This window comes from Dendrobates tinctorius, unplaced genomic scaffold (genome assembly GCF_039654945.1).
Source record: "Dendrobates tinctorius isolate UK_male_01 unplaced genomic scaffold, ASM3965494v1 ptg000054l, whole genome shotgun sequence".
In the NCBI taxonomy this organism is placed as follows: domain Eukaryota; kingdom Metazoa; phylum Chordata; class Amphibia; order Anura; family Dendrobatidae; genus Dendrobates; species Dendrobates tinctorius.
The window spans coordinates 17,490,288-17,508,575 of record NW_027361722.1 but is presented as its reverse complement, the minus strand read 5'-3'; the positions used below and the strand labels follow the sequence as shown (position 1 = coordinate 17,508,575).

Here is an 18,288-nt window from a genome sequence, read left to right as displayed (position 1 = left end):
AACGATCGTGACCCACTGGACGTGCAGGGTGCCAAAACAAAGGCCAACCAGAGTACCCAACATTTCGATAGACCCACCCAAGTAGACATTACCTGAGAAGACATAGCAAACAGCAAAGAATATAAAGTCACTTCCTGTAAGACTCGTCCATTCTACTCTCGACTCCAACCATCCACGGGAAACACCAAGTGAGGAGACCAGCCATGAACTACAAGGTGTTTTGCTTATTTGCCATCACCCTCATTATTGGGTCCTCCAGCTCTGCACATGGGCTGGATGCGCCGAGTAAGTTACCTACCTTTGTTTTTATATGTGTATGTTCAACTTGCTATAAAGATTTATTGACGAGTATTTTATATGGTTTTACTAGTTTATCTGTGTGAAAGTACTGGAAATATTGCGTTACTAGAAAGGTGAGGACCCAATCTGGGCTTTTCATCTCTAAGCTCTGCGAAAGGTTAAGAGAACCTACAAAGAGTGTGCTTTACTATGGAGAACCTGTAACAGTATATTTTCAGGCCTTGGAGTTTTATAGGTAAAGTGCAATTCTTTATTTCTCCTGCGGGTGTGCTGTGGACAAACTGAACAGTTTCTGTTAGGTTCTCTAAAAGATTGAGGCTGATTGCTGATTTCTAAATTACAAAGACATGAAAAAAGGGAAAGAAAAAGGAAATATTGGGACAAAGAGATAATATGTATTAAGAGGAAGGTCATACCGGTCCAGTGCTGTTTGTCAGTTGTAGTAATAACTCCTTTAACATGTGGAAAGAGGTATTTCTTACTTTAGGTATATCCAAAGAAGAGTGCCTTCTCCAGCAAAGAAATATTCTTCTTGATCCTCCTGGGACTGATCTCTAGTTCCCCAAATTCTCAATTCATAGGTAAAATGTACCTACTGTATATACTCCAGTATAAGCCGACCAGAGTAGATGCCAAGGCACCTAATTTTACCACAAAAAACTTGGGAAGATTTATTGACTCGAGTATAAGTCTGGTATGCATTGTCCCCATCTTGGTATGCATGGCCTCCTAATCCCCATCCTGATATGCATGGCTTCTCATCCCTGTCCTGGTATGCATTGTCCCCTCATCCCTATAGTGGTATGATTGGCCCCCATCCCTATTATTGTATGCATGACTCCATTCCTATACTTGTATGTATGGCCCCATCACTATACTGGTATGATTAGCCCACATCCCTATCCTTGCATACATGGCCCCATATCTATCCTGGTATGATTGGCCCCTATCCCTATCCTTGTATGCATGGCTCCATCCCTATCTTTCTATGCATGGCTCCATCCCTATCCTTGTATGCATGGCTCCTCATCCCTATCCTTGGATGCATGGCTCCTCATCCCTATCCTTGGATGCATGGCTCCATCTTATCCTTGTATGCATTGTTCCATCCCTATCCTTGTATGCATGGCTCCTCATCCCTATCCTTGGATGCATGGCTCCATCTTATCCTTGTATGCATTGTTCCATCCCTATCCTTGTATGCATGGCTCCTCATCCCTATCCTTCTATGCATGCCTCCAGCCCTATCCTTGTTTGCATGGCTCCTGCCCTATTCTTGTATGTATGACTCCATCCCTATCCTTGTATGCATGGCTCCAGCCCTATCCTTGTTTGCATGGCTCCTGCCCTATTCTTGTATGTATGACTCCATCCCTATCCTTGTATGCATGGCTCCAGCCCTATCCTTGTATGCATGGCTCCTCATCCCTATCCTTCTATGCATGCCTCCAGCCCTATCCTTGTTTGCATGGCTCCTGCCCTATCCTTGTATGTATGACTCCATCCCTATCCTTGTATGCATGGCTCCTTCTCTTTCTTTGCATGCATGGCTCCCTCCCTATCCTTATATGCATGGCTCCCTCCCTATCTTTGTATGCATGACCCCATCCTTTTCCTGGTATGATTGGCCCCCATCAAAAAACATAAATAATAATATTAAACCATTATAGTTACCTTCCTGTGCTCCCTCGCAGCGTCTTGTTCCGGTGCCAGCAGCTACTTTAAGCAGCGCATGGTAGGGATGTCATGCACTGCTCACAGGTAGAGCACAGCTGCCGGAATACTCACCACTCAACTATGTGCATGGAAGGCAGTGAGTATTAAGTAGCGCACACAGTGTCTGCCGCCGGGCGGTCACGTATGCTGCTTAAGAGAAATGAATGGGAGTGGAGAGAAGTGAATATTCATTTCTCTTAAGTAGAGGGCACACGTGACCGCCCAGCAGATGCAGGAGCTGGCTGCTGCGGCTGATACTGTGCGCGCTATTACAGAGAAATGAATATTCATTGCCAGTGCAGAGAATATTCATTTCTCTTTAGCAGCGGGCACAGGAGTGAGCCGTAGCAGCCGGCTCCTGCCTCCTGTGACCCACTGCTCCGCCTCTGCAGCTCCTCCTCCATGTTCTGGACCCTCACTCGAGTATAAGCCAAGCAGGGCTTTTTCAACACTAAAAAATGTGCTGAAAAACTCGGCTTATACTCGAGTATACATGGAACAGTATCTTCAATGAAAACAAGTTTCCTATTACTAAGATAGGAGATGACAGTTGGTGCTTATAATGTTCTACTGAGAACTATAACTGTTGATTCAGGAGAGCTTGTGGCAAAAGGTCCGTGCCTGCCTTTAGCTCCTCCTCCTCTTAACTCCTCCCCTCTCCATAGAATTCTACAAGCACCAACTGTATTCTCGTCTTCACTGAATGCAAAATTTACAAAGTGAAAGATCAGCTCCGAAAGAGAAAAAAACTATTTCTCTGATAAAATTTATTAGAAAGTTGTTGTTTTTTATGTGTAATATTGATTTATGAAATCAAAATTAAAATAATGGTGACACTTTAAGCAGTAAGTGAGTTTTTACCCACTAAATGGCCTTTTAAAAAATATATGTTGCAATGTTGTAATTTTAAAATGTGTTGAAATCCCCCCAGATGTCTTTTATTACCTTATTGATAACACAATGTATACAATGAAAAAAATAAACAAAAAACAAAATAGAAATACAAAAAGAAAACAAAAATAATAACTAAAACAATTTTTTTTAAAAATCCACCTATAGCTTCTAGTCCTGCCCCTGTCAACCCAAAACTAAATATGTCCTGTATATAAAAAAAAAATCATAAAAGAAAGGGAGACTCAGATGAAAAGTTTATTTAGTGGCATGTTGTGTTACTTTAAAAAAAAAAAGAAAAATATTTTCCCTTTCTGTTCCAAAAATAATGTTTTATGCTTTCAAACCTTCATGTACTGAAAAATCATCCCCCAAAAAAACAAAAAATATTCCTGGTTATTAAAAAAGTAAAGGAAAAAATGGCCTAGTCTTTACTGGTTAAATAAAGAAGTAATTGATGCTTTTGAGGAAACATGTCCACTTGCTGCTCTGCTGTCGAGCGAGAAGTCTCAAGGAAGGAGAATATTGAAGAGCCAAACTCTTCTCCTAAGTCATATTGCAAGGCTTGTTAAAGGGTTGATAGTGACTTGCAGGATTGCTGCTTCCAACAGGCGGCGCTATAGAGTTCGAGTCCTGTTCCTCTTCGAAGTGGCAATTTGAATATTTAATTTCCTTAGGCTGGGTTCACATTGCGCTTGTGGGCAGCTATGCGTTGAACGGACTGCATTAACGCAATGTGAACCTAGCCTTACATTGGCATGCCAGAGCTAGAGAAACCTTACCCCTTAGACCTAAGTCCAGAGACTCTCTCCTTGCCAAATCGGATCTCATGTTTTGCACTGATGAGGGGTAATGCCCTGAAACACCGTGTCTGCAAACTGAGATTCTGATTTGGCTTTTATCCTAAGTCATATTACAAGGCTCATTATAAGGTTGATAGTGAGTTGTAGGATCGCTGCTTCCAACAGGCGGCGCTATAGAGTTCAAGTCCTCGTCTTCTCTGAAGAGGCAATTTGAATACCTTCAAAGGAAATTGCTGCTTACGGTGGCACCCCCTAGTTCCAAGTTAGAGGGACTCCCATAAAAGACCCTTTTGGTGTCAGTGTCCCTCTCAGTCCTTTGTATTACAATATAGAATTTAAAATTTTAATGGTTAACCTTGATATATCGCTGTGCCATGTGTGATAAGTCAGCGCCCGCACGTACATAAACACTTGTCAGGTGACCGTGCTGAGCGCTCCCTCTAATTCAGAACTTCAGGCTGTTTAATTTAAGACGTAAACGGTTTTAGGTTTTAACCCCTTAATGTCCAATGACGGACACAGTCCGTCATCAGACATCTCCCCTGCTTTGATGCGCTGAGATTAACAGTTATGAACAGCTGACATGTGCCCGCAATAGGCGCGAGCGGAATCGCCGTCCGCCCGTGCCTATTAACTAGTTAAATCCCGCTGTCAAAGCGGACAGTGGGCATTTAAACAGCATTTCCGGCCGCCGGGCCGGAAATGACGTCATCGCCGACCCCGTCACGTGATCAGGGGTCGGCGTCGGCGTCGGCGCTGAAAGCACAGCAGTAAATCTGCTCATCGCCCATATGTAGCAGAGCCGATCGGGTTGCGCATCGCCCATATGTAGCAGAGCCGATCGGGTTGCGCATCGCCCATATGTAGCAGAGCAGATCGGGTTGCGCATCGCCCATATATAGCAGAGCAGATCGGGTTGCGTATGCTTCTATTGAAGCATGCCAAAAGTAAAGAAAAAAATGTTTAAAAATAAAAAAAATTAAAAAACCTAAAAGTTCAAATCACCCCCCTTTTGCCCCAATCAAAATAAAACAGTAAAAAAAAATCCCACATACACATATTAGGTATCGCTGCATTCAGAATCGCCCGATCTATCAATAAAAAAAGCATTAACCCGATCGCTAAACGGCGTAGCGAGAAAAAAATTCAAACCGCCAGAATTACGTTTTTTTGGTCGCCAAGACATTGCATTAAAATGCAATAACTGGCGATCAAAAGAACGTATCTGCACAAAAGTGGTATCATTGAAAACATCAGTCCGGCACGGAAAAAATAGGCCCTCACCCGACCCCAGATCATGAAAAATGGAGACGCTACGGGTCTCGGAAAATTGCGCAATTTTTTTTTTTTTTTAGCAAAATTTGGAATTTTTTTTTACCACTTAGATAAAAGAAGACATAGACATGTTTGGTGTCTATGAACTTGTAATGACCTGGAGAATCATAATGGCAGGTCAGATTTAGCATCTAGTGAACCTAGCAAAAAAGCCAAGCAAAAAACAAGTGTGGGATTGCACTTTTTTGGCAATTTCACCGCACTTGGAATTTTTTTCACGTTTTCGAGTACACGACATGGTAAAATCAATGGTGTCATTTAAAAGTACAACTCGTCCCGCAAAAAATAAGCCCTCACATGGCCATATAGACGGAAAAATAATAAAGTTATGGCTCTGGAAAGAAGGGGAGGGAAAAATGAAAATGCAAAACCAAAAATACCCATGGTCGTTAAGGGGTTAAAGAAACAGAATTAATCAATTAATTTCTTACCACGGCCTTTGCGTGATACATATAAAACCTGAAAGGTTACAGATGGTTTCAGGATTCTGCTTGTAAGAAAGGGACAGTCCTTAGGGGTTCGACTAAGGATCCCTCCAAGTTTGGTGCACGGTTTACCCAGGAAATGAGACACCCCGTAGAATGGGTCATCATGGCTATAGGGGGGTCACACTCGGGCCCTAGTGACTGAGGGACGGAAAGACCTTCTTGCCACATACTAAAACCCCATTATTTTAAACACCTATCGTAGGTTACTGATTGTGCATGCAGGCCCAAGAGCTTCAAGCTACACCTTTATGGTGTCTGAAAGTCCGAAGCCCACCCACTTTAGTATATCGGTCCAATATTGCTTCACCTAGGTGTTATTTAAGTTGCCCCAAGTTGGGAAGTTATCTCCTATCCATGGGACTTCCTGATCACTGGGACTGCCACTGATCCCATTGATGGAGTGGTGGACAATCATGTACATCTTTGCTTCATTCTTTGTTTATGGGAGATAGCCAGCGTGGAGTTCGGCTGGTCTTCGGGACTGAACAACCACTGATCCATTCACAATCTGAAAAGCCCCAGTTCTCGGGATCGGTGGAGGTTCCAGAGGTTTGAGCCCTCAGGAAGCTGTTTCCTATCCTAAGACTCGGAGATAACTTCCAAATTTGGTACAACCCCTTTAAGTTTCCAACTTTTGGAAATAGTCTTTGTTCATAGCTACATCACTTTTTCCCCTTTCACGTTTCAGTTCTCCAACTCTCGGATTAGCATCTGATCAGCAGGGCTCAGTCCGGTCACTGCACCTTACACAGTAAAAGATTATGGGGCGCTGTTTTCTGAATTATTCAAATTATAAGAGGTCTTAGACTTGGATATTCTAGGAGAGATGGAAAGTATTGAAAAACTACTATATAAGGATTTGAGCAACAATGTCCCATGATTCCCCCGCAGCTCCTCCCCTGCAGAGCCTCTTCTAATTTTGCATGCTCCACTGGACAATTTCCACAGAGTCACTTTAAACTTGTGTTCCCATTGACCCAACCTCCTTCCATAGAGCGCCTTCCAGCTTCCCCTGTTCCCCTGGCCCCAACAGAACCTCTGTTACTTTACGACTCCTTCTGTCCATCACCTTGCATCCTCCCCCACTTACACCTACCTTAAGGAGCCTTTGCCATGTTATATCCCACTTGCCTTCTTACATCTCCCCAAACATACCCGTTCTGTACAGAAAGTCTCTGCTACCTTGTGTTTCCCTATATCCCACCGTGGGTAAGGAGCCAAGAAAGTTCACATATATATGTTAATATGAGCTTGAGGAACTAAACTAATGAAACACAGATATTTTATAAGGTTTTTTTAGTTTTATTTGCTGGCTGTAACTTAATCTCCTATAAGTCGAGATGAACACATTTTCGTCAAATTCGAATTCGGTATTTCTACCGAAATTAGCCAAGAAGTTCTCGGAAGCCATTTTGAAGATTTTGTATGAAACAGATCATGACAAATTTGGATTCCGGATAAATAATTTTTTTTTATTCATATTTGATGCAAATTAAAATCACCTAGAACCGATTCACTCATCCCGACTTATAACCTTTACAGCTGCCGCCTGACTCTGAGCTTACCATATGTGATTTTTTGATTGTTTTTAGATGAATTTCAATGCTCACTTGCCCCATTTTCAAGAGTGAATTGTGGAGAACCCGGCATCACAGCGGAGCAATGTATCGCGAAGAATTGCTGTTATAACAGTATGGAACCGGATGCCATCTGGTGCTTCTATCCTCGCCCAAATGAAGGTAAGAATGTCCCATGCGCTAATTGTACCAAGTTATCATCTATGGTCAACTTAGAGTGGTTGCAAGAGAAGGGAAAATGATTAATGTTAATTACTTATGGCTGTTTTTCTTCTATAGAATGCAACTTATAATCAGATTCTGATGGACAACCCGGTCTTTTCCAGTGGACGAAATGCAATAAGACACGATCGTCGTCATGTTTCATTATTTACACGGATGGAACAATCGGAGAACTATTTCTGCCTGATTAGATTTCACATTGTAAAAGACTTTGCCTCTTTCTAAATGTATGACAGCCAGGCTCTTATGTAAAGTAATAAAGATTCAACTGGAAATGTAGACGCGTTTCACAATCTTTTCTAATATAAAGTCTAACATCAGTGGTATACATAGGGGATAGGGGGCCTCAAAAATCTAAATGGGTCCACTTTACATCACCTGTTTGAGGCTGAAGTATCTCCCAAAGCTTGAGAGATGAACCCATACTCTAATGCCCATGGGCCTGCAAAACTATTTCAAGGGTGCTTCTATCCATTGACTCTACAAGTTGAACAAGCACATGTTGGTTTCCAGCTCACGGTCTCTACCTGATGAACAAGCAGGTCAGGACTTAAGCTCCACAACACACCAACAATGGCCAAACCTGGCCAATCACAGTTTTAGTGGCCATCACTTCCGAGTTTGCCGCATTTCCTCCTCTTGCTGCCAAAACCGATCTTTCATGTGCACAACTATTTACCCATTTTAACAATACTTCCTTCAGTGCCATAACACTCTCCAGTCTCCACCATTCCTCCTCTAAAGTCTTCTTTGAGGCACTGGCATCCTTTCCTGCAGGCCACAAGGCAGGGTGATATCTCCGAGTATTTCAACCCACCAGCCAAACACACTAGAGTTCCCCATACATAATAGATAAAAGTCGTTTGAACCCATCAAAACCACCAGTCTAATGCGTATGGAACCTTTAGACTCTTCCCAAACAGATGAAGTAAGGGGAGAAAGAGTTGGTTGTTGGAATTACAATGACCAATATTTTAGCTCAACACGGAGACGTTTGGCAGCCAAGTTGAGCGTTCTGCTCATGGCCGAATAATGTGTAATGTGGCCTTAACTAGGTAGACGAGAGCTTGGATACAGAAGATCACAATATGTGACAGCACAACATGACACCATCACCTTCTTCAGGAGCTGCTCTATTCCTCTGGTGTAGTTTCCCTCTATTATTTAGTAACAGGGGGCTTCTACCTGCCATGTGGCTTCAGCCATACACTGAGCCACTTCCAGGTAACTTTTATAACTTAAATCTAACCTATACCAGACGAAATAACCAAAGGATAGTAAAACTGCCCCCAAATCATTGTAGGCTACTTTTGTGGTGTAGATATTTACAGTAAGACCCACATTGGGCTGACTACCACAGGGGTTTGCCTTTACTGCTTTTTATAACAAAACTGCAATCTCTATATATAAAATTGAATGTGTGTGTGTGTGTCACCAACCAATCACGAAGCATCTTTCATTTCACCAGCGCTGTTTAAAAGAAGCTGAGCTGTGATTGGTTGCTATGAGCAACAGTTTTCTTTGCAACCAATCACTAAGCATCTTTCATTTCACCAGAGATGTTTAAAAGAATCTGAGCTGTGATTGGTTGCTATGAGCAACAGTTTTCCCAACTCGACAACACCTCAGCAGACACTTACATGGTGGGAGAAATCTAGCATCCCCGGGAACATAAGCCATTGTCTGCCCCTCAGAAAGGAGCAGAGAGCACATGACAAATGAATCCCCCTCTCCCTGCCCATATACACATCACACATCCTCCATACCAAAGGCACATCTTCCCTCTTAAAGGGATCTCCGGTATGGAAATTAGGGCAAATCCTTTAGCGCTCTGATACTGACCCCAGGCTTCTATTAAAGGGATCATTGGTTTGGAAGTCAGGGCAAATCCAGTCAGCGCTGTGGTTCTGATCCCAGGCCTCTCTTAAAGGGATCACCGGTATGGAAGTTAGGGCAAATCTACTCTGCGCTTTGGTACTGACCCCAGGCCTCTCTTAAAGGGATTTTCGGTATGGAAGTTTGGGCAAATCCAGTCAGTGCTCTGGTTCTGACCCCAGGCCTCTCTTAAAGGGATCTCCGGTGTGGAAGTTAGAGTAAATCCCTCAGTGCTCTGATTCTCACCCCAGGCTTCTATTAAAGGGATCATTGGTATGGAAGTCAGGGCAAATCCACTCAGCGCTCGGCTTCTGAAGCCAGGCCTCTCTTAAAGGAATCTCTGGTATGGAAGTTAGGACTGTTCCACTCAGCGCTCTGGTTCTGACCCCAGGCTGACGGGATGATGTGGGATATTAGGGGTAGTAGTCCGGTAGCTCTGGCTGACGGGATAATGTGGGATATTAGGGGTAGTAGTCTGGTGGCTCTGGCTGACGGGATAATGTGGGATATTAGGGGTAGTTGTCCAGTGGCTCTGGCTGACGGGATGATGTGGGATATTAGGGGTAGTAGTCTGGTGGCTCTGGCTGACGGGATAATGTGGGATATTAGGGGTAGTTGTCCAGTGGCTCTGGCTGACGGGATGATGTGGGATATTAGGGGTAGTAGTCCGGTGGCTCTGGCTGACGGTATGATGTGGGATATTAGGGGTAGTAGTCCGGTGGCTCTGGCTGACGGGATAATGTGGGATATTAGGGGTAGTAGTCTGGTGGCTCTGGCTGACGGGATGATGTGGGATATTAGGGGTAGTAGTCCGGTGGCTCTGGCTGACAGGATGATGTAGGATATTAGTGGTAGTAGTCCGGTGGCTCTGGCTGACGGGATAATGTGGGATATTAGGGGTAGTTGTCCGGTGGCTCTGGCTGACGGGATGATGTGGGATATTATGGGTAGTAGTCCGGTTGCTCTGGGTGACGGGATGATGTGGGATATTAGGGGTAGTAGTCCGGTGGCTCTGGCTGACGGGAATGATGTGGGATATTAGGGGTAGTAGTCCGGTGGCTCTGGCTGACGGGAAGATGTGGGATATTAGGGGTAGTAGTCCGGTGGCTCTGGCTGACGGGATAATGTGGGATATTAGGGGTAGTAGTCTGGTGGCTCTGGCTGACGGGATAATGTGGGATATTAGGGGTAGTAGTCCGGTGGCTCTGGCTGACGGGATGATGTGGGATATTAGGAGTAGTAGTCCGGTGGCTCTGGCTGACGGGATAATGTGGGATATTAGGGGTAGTTGTCCGGTGGCTCTGGCTGACGGGATGATGTGGGATATTATGGGTAGTAGTCCGGTTGCTCTGGGTGACGGGATGATGTGGGATATTAGGGGTAGTAGTCCGGTGGCTCTGGCTGACGGAAATGATGTGGGATATAAGGGGTAGTAGTCCGGTGGCTCTGGCTGACGGGAAGATGTGGGATATTAGGGGTAGTAGTCCGGTGGCTCTGGCTGACGGGATAATGTGGGATATTAGGGGTAGTAGTCCGGTGGCTCTGGCTGACGGGATGATGTGGGATATTAGGGGTAGTAGTCTGGTGGCTCTGGCTGACGGGATAATGTGGGATATTAGGGGTAGTAGTCCGGTGGCTCTGGCTGACAGGATGATGTAGGATATTAGTGGTAGTAGTCCGGTGGCTCTGGCTGACGGGATGATGTGGGATATTAGGGGTAGTAGTCCGGTGGCTCTGGCTGACGGGATGATGTGGGATATTATGGGTAGTAGTCCGGTGGCTCTGGCTGACGGGAATGATGTGGGATATTAGGGGTAGTAGTCCGGTGGCTCTGGCTGACGGGAAGATGTGGGATATTAGGGGTAGTAGTCCGGTAGCTCTGGCTGACGGGACAATGTGGGATATTAGGGGTAGTAGTCCGGTGGCTCTGGCTGACGGGAAGATGTGGGATATTAGGAGTAGTAGTCCGGTAGCTCTGGCTGACGGGACAATGTGGGATATTAGGGGTAGTAGTCCGGTGGCTCTGGCTGACGGGAAGATGTGGGATATTAGGAGTAGTAGTCCGGTAGCTCTGGCTGACGGGACAATGTGGGATATTAGGGGTAGTAGTCCGGTGGCTCTGGCTGACGGGATAATGTGGGATATTAGGGGTAGTTGTCCGGTTGCTCTGGGTGACGGGATGATGTGGGATATTAGGGGTAGTAGTCCGGTGGCTCTGGCTGACGGGAATGATGTGGGATATTAGGGGTAGTAGTCCGGTGGCTCTGGCTGACGGGAATGATGTGGGATATTAGGGGTAGTAGTCCGGTGGCTCTGGCTGACGGGATAATGTGGGATATTAGGGGTAGTAGTCCGGTGGCTCTGGCTGACGGGATGATGTGGGATATTAGGGGTAGTAGTCTGGTGGCTCTGGCTGACGGGATGATGTGGGATATTAGGGGTAGTAGTCTGGTGGCTCTGGCTGACGGGATGATGTAGATATAAGTTGGAGGAAAAAAGAGCGCAATAGGGTCTTATCCGGGTAAATCCTCGAGAGAAAATCAGGCAATTATACTCACCCTTTGCAGGAGAGATTCAGGCACGTAAGATCAAAGGTCAGCTTGCTGCACGTTCAAAGGTCCACTCCGTGACCGCCAAAAAATCAGTTTTAAAAGGAATAAATTTATGGACTTTTGTGCGCTGCTTGACAAATTACCACATCAGAGTTGTATTGATGGATTAACCATTTAATCCCAATGCGTTTCGAAGTATACAGCACTTCTTCTTCAGGGGATGACATATATGAATAGATAGAGCTGTCTTGGTTATATACATACAAAGTTTAAAAATTGGCGCCAATGGTCACATGGTATGCGATACAGAAGTCAAAGTTCACTTTGATGATATTGCATAAAAATATACTATTATTTAATCCATGGTATATAAAATCAATCACTCCTTTAATTTCTGACAGAACAAAACAAAAAAGAAAAAGTCAGCAAAAGAAAAAAAGAGAAAAGAAACGAACCCACACCACTCACAATAAAAAAAAAAGAGAGAGGAAGAACAGTGACCCAGCACTCAACCCACCACACCAGACAGAAACAAGTCTTGAAGGGAGAAGAGGAGAAAAGGAAAAAACATTAACAATAATTATATATATCAATTGTATAAAAATGTTTTTATGAATTGTATAAAAATGTTTTTATGAATATATGTATTTTTTTATTATTTGTATATAAAATTGGAAGTCGCATATAAGCCTATGATGATAAAATTATTTTTGTCATTAAAAAATATAATAAATAAAAGAGTATGAATAAAAAGAATATGTGCTATATACTTCTCTCCCTGTGAGCCCGTTCCCTTAGTCAAGTACCACTAATTGTTCTCATGATCCTTGATTTAGTAATTGGCACATATTCTTTTTATTCATACTCTTTTATTTATTATATTTTTTAATGACAAAAATAATTTTATCATCATAGGCTTATATGCGACTTCCAATTTTATATACAAATAATAAAAAAATACATATATTCATAAAAACATTTTTATACAATTGATATATATAATTATTGTTAATGTTTTTTCCTTTTCTCCTCTTCTCCTCACTTCAAGACTTGTTTCTGTCTGGTGTGGTGGTTTGAGTGCTGGGTCACTGTTCCTCCTCCTCTCTCTTTTTTTTATTGTGAGTGGTGTGGGTTCGTTTCTTTTCTCTTTTTTCTTTTGCTGACTTTTTCTTTTTTTTCTGTCAGAAATGAAAGGATTGATTGATTTTATATACCATGGATTAACTAATAATATATTTTTATGCAATATCATCTATGTGAACTTTGACTTCTGTATCGCATAGCATGTGACCATTGGCGCCAATTTTTAAACTTTGTATGTATATAACCGGAGACAGCTCTATCTATTCATATATGTCATCCCCTGAAGAAGAAGTGCTGTATACTTCGAAACGCGTTGGGAATTAAATGGTTAATCCATCAATACAACTCTGATGTGGTAATTTGTCAAGCAGAGCACAAAAGTCCATAAATTTATTCCTTTTAAAACTGACGGGATGATGTGGGATATTAGGGGTAGTAGTCCGGTGGCTCTGGCTGATGGGATGATGTGGGATATTAGGGGTAGTAGTCCGGTGGCTCTGGCTGACTGGATGATGTGAGATATTAGGGGTAGTAGTCCGGTGGCTGTGACGGGATGATGTGGGATATTAATGGTAGTTGTGCGGTGGCTCTGGCTGATGGGATGATGTGGGATATTAGGGGTAGTAGTCCGGTGGCTCTGGCTGATGGGATGATGTGAGATATTAGGGGTAGTAGTCCGGTGGCTGTGACGGGATGATGTGGGATATTAATGGTAGTTGTGCGGTGGCTCTGGCTGATGGGATGATGTGGGATATTAGGGGTAGTAGTCCGGTGGCTCTGGCTGACTGGATGATGTGAGATATTAGGGGTAGTAGTCCGGTGGCTGTGACGGGATGATGTGGGATATTAATGGTAGTTGTGCGGTGGCTCTGGCTGATGGGATGATGTGGGATATTAGGGGTAGTAGTCCGGTGGCTCTGGCTGATGGGATGATGTGGGATATTAGGGGTAGTAGTCCGGTGGCTCTGGCTGACGGGATGATGTGGGATATTAGGGGTAGTAGTCTGGTAGCGCTGGCTGACGGGATGATGTGGTATATTAGTGGGAGTAGTCTGGTAGCTCTGGCTGACAGGATGATGTGGGATATTGTAACGCCCCTGAGGGTTCAGTCGCCACAGAGGTACTGCACCTCCTCCTGAGGTGTGGTACCCCACCATTCAGGTAAGGTGGAGACACCTGACCTCACTCCAACACCTGCATCTCACACAACACAGTAGTGTAGCAAAGCACCTTTGGTGGCTCCCTGCTTGGAACACGAAGAGTGCTGGGAGGTGGGTGGAGCTTAGTCTGCACAAGAGAGTCAGAGATTATTAGGACTAGGTCAGTCTGTGAGAGAAGATCCCCTGAGAGGGATGGATGGAGGGAGGTGCTGCAGCAGTCTCCTGTGTCCTGGAGCTGCTGGCACTGGAAAGAGATATAGAAAGCCTGATTCTCCATAAGGAAGAAAGATTTGTATGGAACGTGAGGAGAAGAAGAGAACTAAGGACTAGGGTCAGAGCAGGGCCCATCCTCATGTTCTAAGCGCATGGCCGGGGTCCGGTCCCCGAGGTTGTATGGATACTAATGGTCCTGCAGCAGACACCGGAGGAATAGAAGTTGTCACCACTTTATTCCCACACAAGACTTGGGGGCACAACAGCAACATAAGTAAACCGCGACTTGGTAGTAAGAAGTCCCTGATGCAGGCTACAGCTATCTGCCGTACAAGTAGAGTTCAAAGGAACATCTTAAAGGAGGAAGTTGGGTTTAACACACGACCACAGGTACTTCATTACAAGCGCTAGAAAGGAGACATTCAGAGAAGGCATATGTTGGCGGAGTGTTGGAACGGAGTACTTCATCTTGCCTGGAGGTTGGCTGGGCCCCTGACCTGGAGGACACGGTACCGAGGCAGGCACCTGTATGCACAACATAATGTGAGTAAAGCTTCGGAACTACATGCCCTGGTGTCCTTCGCTTAGTCCTGCGCCAACCCACTCAGCACTGCTACATCTCTGTGCCTAACACTGCACCATTACTCCTCACTAGCTCTTCATCTACACTGCCCTGGGACTACGGCCCTACCTGTGGAGGGCAACAGCATCATTGCTGCACCACACCATCTGTCCCAGAGGATCTGTCTGCAGCGTCGGCTTAACATCTTCATTGCTGAACACCACAGGTGGCGTCACGAATCATCGACTTATAAACTTTAATCATCAGCCACACTATTTCTTTTACATGGACGCCCAGGGCCATGGACCGGGTCACCACTGCCGTGACACTTCCCATTAAAATCAACGGGCCTGGCTCCGAGTACCCCACGGCCCTGGCGGGCGACCCATCTTGGCATCATGAACAGGATGACGAAACCCGGTACCACCGGGTCCTGTGTGCTGAAGATTTATTACATTAGACTTAAAATTGCTGAGAATGCGCAAAATAACCAAGTTGATAGACTATAAAATGGACTCTCAAAATGGCCGCTGGCGCGGTGAAGAAGGAAAAATGGACTCTCAAAATGGCCGCTGGCGCGGTGAAGAAGGACGTGACAACATGGGTGGCCCTAAGAAAAGAGCGCGAACTGTCCTGGGCCTCCCCTGCCTGAACTTCTATGCGACAGCAACATGGCCCACCCCCAGAGGGGTTCGTATACTGGCTTGGTATGGAGGCAGAGAAGGAGACGCCACCCCCAGAAGGAGGAGCGAAGCCCTGTGGCGGGAAAGGAGCCCAGGAAGGAGAGAGAATGCCAGGATGCCATATTGGAAGAAGCACGGAGGACTGAAGAGCGCGAGGAGGCTGAGCTGATCTTCCTCGTGCACTGATTGAAGGCTCCGACCCCGCTTCTACAATGGACCGCCAGCAGCTGGAGGACGAAATTGCCCAGCTGACCCACCGTCTGCGGCTGTAGCAGGAGGCTTTGTGGACTCTGAACTTGCAGCGCGCCCAGGAGGGGCATACACCAACGGTACCTTCACCACCGGTACCCACCGCCGCTGCACTGGGTCTCTCTCAGGTGGCACCTGCGGAACCCGCGGCTGCTGCAATGCCATCGGCAGCCCCTAGTACCACCTCCACGCTGCAACCGTCGCTGAGCGCTGCCTGCCAGGAGGAGTTACCCGAGTTCCTGGGAGCTGAGGAGGAAGAAGCTGTGCTCCTGTCTGGACCTAGCGCGGCCGCGCAGGTCCCCCTGCGGACCCGGAGATGCCATCCGCTCCACCACCGTCTCCAGCCTCTGACCAGGCAGCTCCAGCAACCACCGCTGCCACCAACTGCTGTCCAATACGGCATCAGAGCCAAGACACCACCAGGAAGCATCAGGTATGACCGCCGCCCCTGCAACCGGGTTGCCCCCTGAGTTCCCGAACACCGCGTGCAACGGGCCGGTACCCCGCATGGGTCAAATGGAAGAGCTCTGTTCTCAATTCCAAGGCACTAAGCTGACTGCGATGGGGAAGTGGAAGAAGGCTCTGCTAAAAAGAGCAAGGCTGGAGCAGGCGCATCCCATTTGATATCTTCTGATCTCAGCAGAGGAGTCTGAGCAGCTGATGAGTGTTACTATGCATCATGGGTTTCCCCTTTCAGAGATTCAAGATCCCCGTGTTTCAACCTACAAGCGGCCACAGGCGAAAGTTTCACCCGCAGTCAGACCAAAAGCCAAGGCTAAGTGGGTCGCCCTCCAGGGCTGTGGGGTACTCGGTATTGGGCCGGTATCAGTGGGATGTGTCACAGCGGTGGTGACCCGGTCCGTGGCCCTGGGCGCCCAAATCAATGGTGGTTTGTAGTTAATGGAATGGAATAGTTTGTGACGCCACCTGTGGTGTTTGGCAAGCAAGATGTTAAGCCAATGCTGCGTGCAGATCCTCTGGGGCTGATAGTGTGTTGCAGCATAGATTGTGTAGCTCCCCACAGGTGAAGCTGTAACCCCAGGGCAGTGTAGTTGCAATAGATGAGGATAGGCGCAGGGGATGTGAGGAATGTTGGTACCCAGATGTAGCGGTGCTGACGGTGTTGGCGCACATGAATGGAAGACACCAGGGCTTGCAGTTCCAAAGCTTTACTCACAGTTCATGGTACACACTGGTGCCTGCCTCCGTGCCGTGTCCTCCGGGGCAGAGACTCAATCAACCTCCCCGGCCAGTCAGGATTCTCCTCTCCAACACTCCGCCAACATGTACCTTTCCTGAACGACTCCTCTATTGCGCCTTTTAGTGTGAAAAGCTCCAGTACCGTGGTACTCTGAAGTTCCTCCTGTCAGATGTTCCTAACAACTCTACTTGTATGACAGACAGCTGTAGCCTCTCTCGGGGACTCCCTTCTCCAGAGTCCTGGCTCTCTATTCAGTTGCTGTTGTGCCCCAAGTCTTAGATGGGAGTAGTGCATTTACAGCCAACTACTCCACCGGTGTCTGCTGCAGAACCATAAGTGTCCATACAACCTCGGGGACCGGGCCCCGGCCTTGCGCTGAGAACCTATAGGCAGGGTTCCTCTTCCAACCCACGTCTCCAACCCAAGTCAATGGTGCTGCAGCCGGGGATCGTCGGCTGAGGTCAACTGGGCCATTCCTATCCAGGGGTTCCGCTCCCAAAGCTAGGGTCAACCCCGGTGCAGTATTCATACCTGGCGTTTCCGTCCACGGTTCCGACTCTGGTACCGGGTAGTAGATAGCAGCAGCCGCAACCCCCGGGGTGACTGGTGGGATGGGACGCAGTTGGATCCGTGCCGGGGCCAGGCCAGCCTCAGCCGGGGTCATCGATGGAGCTCGGTGCAGCCACGCCTGGTCCAGGCGGGGCGCGGTCCCGGCCCTCCGTTCTGCTCCAGAGCCCTCATGTATCTTCTCCGAACGGGACTCATCCAATGGCAGTATCGGGTGTGAGGTGGTGGCGGCTGCTGCTGAGGATGTATCAGCGGTTGCAGCCTCCGCGTGGGCGGCCTAGGGACGAGTGGCCTCTCCTCCCCCTGTTCTTCTGACTTCTTGTCTTCTTTCATCATGGCGTTCTGGCGTTCTTCTTCCTGCCTCGGCCTCTTTCCCGCCACTGGCTTCTTCTGCCCCTCCTTCCGGGGGTGGCGTCTTCTTCCAGCGCCTCCATACCAAGCCAGTATACGAACCCCTCGGGGGGCTGGGCCACATCGCTGTCACATAGTAATTCAGGCAGGGAAGGCCCAATACTCTTCGCAGTCTTTTACTAGGACCTCCCATCTCTTCACGCCCTTCTTCTCCGCACCAGCGGCCATTTCTAATGTCCATTTTACAGTCTGTCAAATCAGGTCTTCTGCACATTTTCAAAAGTATAAAGTCTCACAAATTTCAGACGCACAGAACCCGTTGGTATCGGGTCTCGTCATCCTGTTCGTGATGCCAAAATTGGGTTGCCCTCCCAGGGCTGTGGGGTACTCAGTACCGGGCGGGTGTCAGTGGGATGTGTCTCAGCTGCGGTGACCCGGTCCATGGCCCTGGGCGCCCAAA

General features: G+C 46.8%; 1 pseudogene; it reads left to right on the top strand.

Annotated features, from left to right (window-relative positions):
* The first annotated feature begins 203 nt into the window (after positions 1 to 203).
* LOC141091555 (uncharacterized) overlaps positions 204 to 18,288 on the top strand; it is a 53,857-nt pseudogene continuing 35,772 nt past the window's right edge.